The 6,057-nt window shown below is 37.4% G+C and overlaps 1 non-coding gene across 1 annotated transcript; it reads left to right on the forward strand.

Annotated features, from left to right (window-relative positions):
• The first annotated feature begins 1,117 nt into the window (after positions 1 to 1,117).
• Positions 1,118 to 1,224, forward strand: LOC127898730 (small nucleolar RNA R71). Its single transcript, XR_008050579.1, has one exon. It is a non-coding gene; the product is annotated as a small nucleolar RNA R71 (small nucleolar RNA).
• Positions 1,225 to 6,057: the final 4,833 nt, after the last annotated feature.

Genomic DNA, 6,057 nt, shown 5'->3' on the forward strand with positions numbered 1-6,057 from the left:
CTTGCACTTAGGACGTAGTTTCTTTTGGAGAACTACTGAAACATTCTCCCCCATGTGAACTTTTTCATCTCCTCTTAATTTTCTCTTGGAGGTGCACAGTTCCTTAAGGACTTTAGCATATCGAGGTATTTATTTTATAGCATCTAACAAAGGAATATTTACCTCAACCTTGTGAAATGTCTCAAGGATGTCTTTCTCTTGTTCCTCCTTCTTGGATTTTGCAAACCGGCTTGGAAAAAGAGGAGGTATCACAATAGGTAGGGGTTTAGCTCTGGTAGGTTCCGCATCATGAGATTGAGGCATCAATTCATTCTTTTCAAGCTCATCTTTTATACACTTTGTCACTTTCTTACTAGGCTCTTGCAACTCCTTCTCACTTTTAAGGATGACAGCACTAACATTTTATTTTGGATTCACCTCAGATTGTGATGGCAATCTTCCTAATACTTGAGACTCCAGACGGCTCACTGTAATCGCCAATTGACTCATTTAGTTCTCCAAATTCTGAATGCTTGCTGTAGTTGCCTGCTGAAATTGTTGAGTGTTAGTCGCAAGTGATTTAACAATTTCTTCAAGAGATATACTTAACTTGGAGTTTGACTGTGGAGGTGTTGGTTGTCTTGGTGGATACTGTTGTGAAAATCCTGATTGCCTAACTCCATAGCTGAAGTTGGGACGATCCTTCCATCCCAGATTGTATGTTTGTGCATAAGGATCATACCTCCTCTAAGGCATGCCTGGAAATCCTCCAACTGCATTGGCTTGTTCAACGGGTTCTTCTTGAAGTGTAGGACACATATCGGTTGAATGACCCATATTGTAACAAATGCCACAAGTCTTCACCTGTTGCACATTACCTACAACAAACTTTTCCACAACAGAAGTAAGTTTATCTAAACGTTGTTCAACAGAAGAAATATTTACCTCATTCACCTTCCTTAAAATGGGATCTTGCCTGCTGCCAAATTGTTGTGCATTGGCAGCCATATTTGATATCAACTCCCTTGCTTAAGTAGGGGTCTTGTTCACCAACACGCCTCCACTAGCAGCATCTATCATACTCCTATCCATCAATGACAGTCCTTCGTAAAAATATTGAATAAGAAGTTTATCAGAAATCCGATGCTGAGGACAACTGGCACACAATTGTTTGAATCGCTCCTAATACTCATACAAAGTCTCCCCAGGAAGTTGTCTGATCCCACAAATATCTTTTCTGATGTTGGCAGCTCTTGAAGCAGGAAAGTACTTCTCAAGGAACTGCTTCTTCAAACCATTCCACGTTGTAATCGATCCAGGAGGCAAGTAGTACAACCAATCTTTAGCTAGCCCATCTACAGAGAATGGAAAAGCACGCAGCTTAATCTACTCTTCAGTCACGCCTTGTGGTCTTATACTTGAACACACAACATGAAACTCTTTAAGATGTTTATGAGGATCTTCACCTGCAAAACCATGAAACTTGGGTAATAAATGAATAAGACCAGACTTTAATTCAAAATTTACCTCCAAATATACATATTGGATGCAGAGTGGTTGCTGATTCAAGTCTGGTTCAGCTAACTCTCTAAGAGTTCTTTCTACATGTGCAGGTCTATCCATCACTTGTTCTTCTGAATCGCTAGATGATTCAACTAAATCAGGTACTGTATCTGTTTCAGAAAGCAAAGGCGACAAGGATCGTTGCTTAGCACGCTTTGTCTGGTGTCTCAGCTGGCGAGCTGTCTTCTCAATTTCAGGATCAAACGAAAGTGTACCTGTACGAGAAGAACGAACCATACACCAAGTAAAACGTAAAAGGGATTAAATAAATGACACCAATCCCCGGCAACGGCGCCAAAATTTGATGGTTGTCGAGGCCAACAAAAATAAATTCCTACTCTAAATAAATTGTGTATAGTGATTGAGCAGGGTCGTGTCCACAGAGATCAGTAATTATTTAAATCCTTTTAAAACGTAAAACATAAAATGGGGGGTTTTGTTGACAATAATAAAAATCAAATTAAAATAACAAGAATGCAAATTAAAGTTGTAATTCAAATTGAAGAAAGCTCTGGTTGAAGGAATTAACTCAGCTTGATTCGACTACTGATCATTGATTCAAATATAGATTATTATTACTTATGAATAGACCGGTTATAGCTATTGAGACCCTCTAATAGCCAATCTCTCCTTAACTGGTCGATAACCAAGGTACGACCGTTGTATATTTCCCTAATCAATAGACAACCCTAGATACGATCACAGGATTTAATCAATTGACAGCCTGAAAAACCAGAGAGACCCAAATCCTAATCAACACATATGATGATTCATTTAAATTAGATTGTTTATTCTCATAACACAACTCACTGCTATGTTATTTGTCACAAACATTAAAATCTTCATACGATGAATCCTTTAATTGACAATAGATTAAGTTGATAATTAAATAGTGGCCAATTACCTAATTAACAAACATAATCATGAAACTAATTCAGAGAATAAACAAATACCCAAAAAGTAATTAAACAATTAAAGCATAACAAAGATCTCACAATAGTAATGAATCAAAGCTTCATTAACCTTCAACTAGAAAAATAAGTTTAGTTCTTCATAGAGAGAAGAGAAAAATTAGATCTAGGGTTTCTTTCTTTTTCTCCAATCAAAATCTCCCTTTTCACAATAGATTCCTCCCTTAAATACTCTCTCTCTCTTCTCTTTTAGAATTCTATTTAAAATAAAATCCTAATATCTGAAATATTAAATTCGTAATTACAAAAATAACCAAAAATACAAAACATGTTAAACTAAAAACTGCAGGTCCGCAGTTGACAGCACGCGCCCACGCTTTATCAACAAAGTTCTTCTGACGCTCATAATTTCTCCAAGAGAACAATCATCCTTAAACATCATCTTATAGCTCAATTTTATCATCAATCAATAGAATTGCACTTACAAAAGTAAAACACAAGTAATCACTATTATTAAGTGCAAAACATTGATATTAAGGGAAGTAAATAATGCAAAACTAGTGCATAAATTGCACTCTAACACAAAAAGAATAAAAAACATGAGTGATTAACGTGGTTTAGCTAATTCTCATTAGCCTACATCTACGAAGGAACAAGATAACAGGCTTTTATTGATTGATCTTTAAGCTACAGAGATTTACAGAGTATATTTCATAGAATCTTCATCAATCTTATGTGATGTAGCCAGTGCATATGCAATGAGGTCAGCATAACCGTATCTTTGGGGAGGTCTTATTTGCCTTCTTTCTCTATCTCTGGTCAGATGATAGTCTCTGAGTTGAGTTTGTGTGTGCTGTTGAGATTGTGCCTCAGTGTTCCCACTACTGTCATTTTCACCCCCATCAAAATCTGCAGCTTCTTGAGAGGGCTTCTGATCTGAATGCTCCACCTCAAACTGTATACTTTCAAGTGTTTTAGACTGAGGTTCAGCATCATTGTTTAGTGACTTTTTGCTGAGCACAATTTTTTCATTAAAGATCACATCCCTGCTGATGATGCACTTTGGTGGGGATAAATATGTGCACCATAACTTGTAACCCTTTACACCATCTGGATACCCAATGAACTTCCCCTTCAGAGCTCTTGGAGATAATTTCCCTTGCTTAACATGTGCATAAACATCACATCCAAAAGCTTTAAGGTCAATATAGTTACCAGGTTTTCCAGATTAACTAAAAGACAGGTTGTTAGCAAGGTTTCTGCCCATAGCCCCTTAGGAATTGGGACTGTATCATCATGCATCTAACTTTATCCATTAAAGTCCTGTTCATCCTCTCGGCTAGGCCATTTTGCTGTGGGGTTAACCTTACTGTTCTATGTTTATAATCCCTTCATTTGCACAAAAACTGTCAAACTCTTGATCATAATATTCAAGGCCATTGTCTGTCCTTAGTATTTTAACCCGTTTTTCAGTTTGATTTTCTACCAGAGCTTTCCACTCTCTAAATTTCCCAAAACACCTGATCTTTAGCTTTCAGCACATACACCCAAACTCTCTTAGAGTAGTCATCTATCATGGTCATAAAGTATTTATTCCCTCCCAGAGATGGAACCTGAGATGGACCCCAAAGGTCTGAATGTATATATTGCAAGATCTCAGTGGTCTTATGTATTGATTTCTTGAAGTTATTCCTAGTATATTTTCCTAAGATGCATTCTTCACAGAAACTTAGCTCCCCAATCTTATCATTCCCTATAACACCTTGTTTTCCAAGTTCTTGCAGACCTTTGATACTCATATGCCCAAGCCTTAAATGCCATAGCTTAGTTTTGTCTATCTCAGTGCTCTCAATGGAATTAGAAACCCATGTTACAGACTCCTCATCTAAGACATAAACCTCATTCTTTCTGGTTCCTTTCATAACCAGTGTGGATCCATTTAGAATCTTCAACTCCTCTGATTCAAGCTTAATGCTACATCCCATTTAATCCATCATTCCCAAAGAAATCAAATTCCTTTTAAGTTCTGGAACATGTCTAACTTGTCTAAATTCCTTTATAGACCCATCATATAGCTTAAGGTGGATTTTACCCATCCCAATGACTTTACACACTTAATTATTACCCATCATTACTCGTCCTCCATCAAATTCATGATAATCAGAAAAATAACTCTTGTATGGACTCATATGAAAAGTGCAACTAGAGTCAAGAATCCACTTACCCTTTTGCATATCCTCAGTAGCAACATACACACCTGCTGACTCATAGCCATCATCTTCTTTAGTAGTAGTTGCATTCTTAATTTTCTCCTTTTTTTTGATCTTTAATTCTAGGCAATCCTTCTTGAAATATCATTCCTTATGGCAATGGAAGCATTTCAAGTCCTTTGGCTTGGTTTTAGACTTGGACTGCTTCTGATTATTTGCTGCATTCTTATTATTATCAATCTTCCCTTTTACTGTTAACCCTACTCCACTTTCTATACTCACAGATTTTTCTTGCAACCCTCTAGTATTTAAGGCTGCTTTCACCTCATCCAGGGACAATGTCTGCCTCCCATACATTAGGGCATCCACAAAATTGGAGTATGATGGTGGGAGTGAACTTACCAAGAGTAGAGCTTTACTTTCATCACTGAGGCTTTCATCAATGATCTCCAAGGTGTCACACACTCAGTTGAATTCATCAATATGATCATCAAGAGAGGATCCCTCAGCCATCTTTAGAGTAAACATCATTTTCTTGATATGAAGTCTATTGGCCAGAGACTTTGTCATATAAATTGTTTTCAGTTTTGCTCACAAATCAGCCACCGTTTTCTCCTTGGCAACTTCTCTAATAACAGAGTCTCCAAGACTCAAGATTATTGTGCTTCTTGTCCTTTTATCTATATCATCAGCTTGTTGTGGAGTTAGTGATGATGAAGCTTCCATTCCCTCTTTCTTGGTGACTGGTTCTAAAGCATCTCCTAGTCTCTGAGTTATCAGTAAAGCCTCCATTTTAACTTTCCATATATTGAAATCATCCTTGCCTGTAAACTTCTCTAGATCAACTTTAGGATTAGCCATACTAGAATCTGATTAAAGAACTCTGCTCTAAATGACGAAGATGAGCCAACAAGCTACAGAGAGGCTATGCAGAGTTCATATAAATCAAAGTGGCAGAAGGCTATGAATGATGAGATAGATTCACTATACAAGAACAACACCTGGGAATTGGTAAAGAAACTTGAGAAAAGAAAGATTGTGGGGTGCAAGTGGATTTTCAAGGTGAAAGAGAGGCTGACAGCTAATGAGCCTAGGAGATTCAAAGTTAGGCTAGTATCAAAAGGGTATACACAAAAGGAATGAGTTGATTTTAAGGAAGTCTTCTCACCAGTGGTCAGACATGTCTCAATAAGGGTATTATTAGCTTTAACAGCAATATATGACATGGAGGTTGATCAACTCGATGTCAAAACAGCCTTCTCACATGGAAAATTACAAGAGGAGATTTTGATGACTCAACCTGAGGGATATGTATGCTTTGAACACCCTGATCATGTCTGCTTGCTGAAGAAGTCATTGTATGGCTTAAAGCAATCCCCAAGGCAATGGTAACT

Source organism: Citrus sinensis, chromosome 1, assembly GCF_022201045.2.
Source record: "Citrus sinensis cultivar Valencia sweet orange chromosome 1, DVS_A1.0, whole genome shotgun sequence".
In the NCBI taxonomy this organism is placed as follows: Eukaryota; Viridiplantae; Streptophyta; class Magnoliopsida; order Sapindales; family Rutaceae; genus Citrus; species Citrus sinensis.